The sequence below is a fragment of the Elephantulus edwardii genome, unplaced genomic scaffold (assembly GCF_000299155.1).
Source record: "Elephantulus edwardii isolate Elephantulus edwardi_28Jun2011 unplaced genomic scaffold, EleEdw1.0 scaffold00180, whole genome shotgun sequence".
In the NCBI taxonomy this organism is placed as follows: domain Eukaryota; kingdom Metazoa; phylum Chordata; class Mammalia; order Macroscelidea; family Macroscelididae; genus Elephantulus; species Elephantulus edwardii.
Window position 1 is genome coordinate 234,475 of NW_006399930.1, and position 545 is coordinate 235,019.

Sequence of the window (545 nt, forward strand, 5' to 3'; positions counted from 1 at the left end):
GAGAATTGATGCCTTTGAGCTGTGGTGTTGGAGAAGAGTATTGAATATACCATGTAACCCATAGTGACCCTATATACAGCAGCTCTGATGCCTTACCTGTCCTGAGTCAGTCTCACTAATCCCAAGACACCAACCCCCAATGCTCCAGTTACTGTATCAATCCATTTCATCCAGGGTCTTCCTCTCCTGCTATCCCTCCACCCTTCTAAGTATGATGTCCTTCTGCAAGGACTTGGCCCTCCTGGCCATGTGTCCAAAGTATGTGAGACTGAGCTTCAAAATCCTAGCTTCCAAGGAGAGACTTGGTTTCACCCTCTCTCCAACACAGACCTGTTTGTTTTCTTGGCGGTCCATGATATGTTCAAGACACTTCCCCAGCACCACAACTCAATGGCATTGATTGTTCTTCTGTCATCCTTAGTCATTGTCCAACTCTCTGAAGCATAACAAGTAATTGAGAAGACTATGGTCTGGATTAGGCACACCTTAGTCTCTAGACTGACATTGTTGCTTTTCAGCACACTGGATAGGTCCCTGGCAGCAGA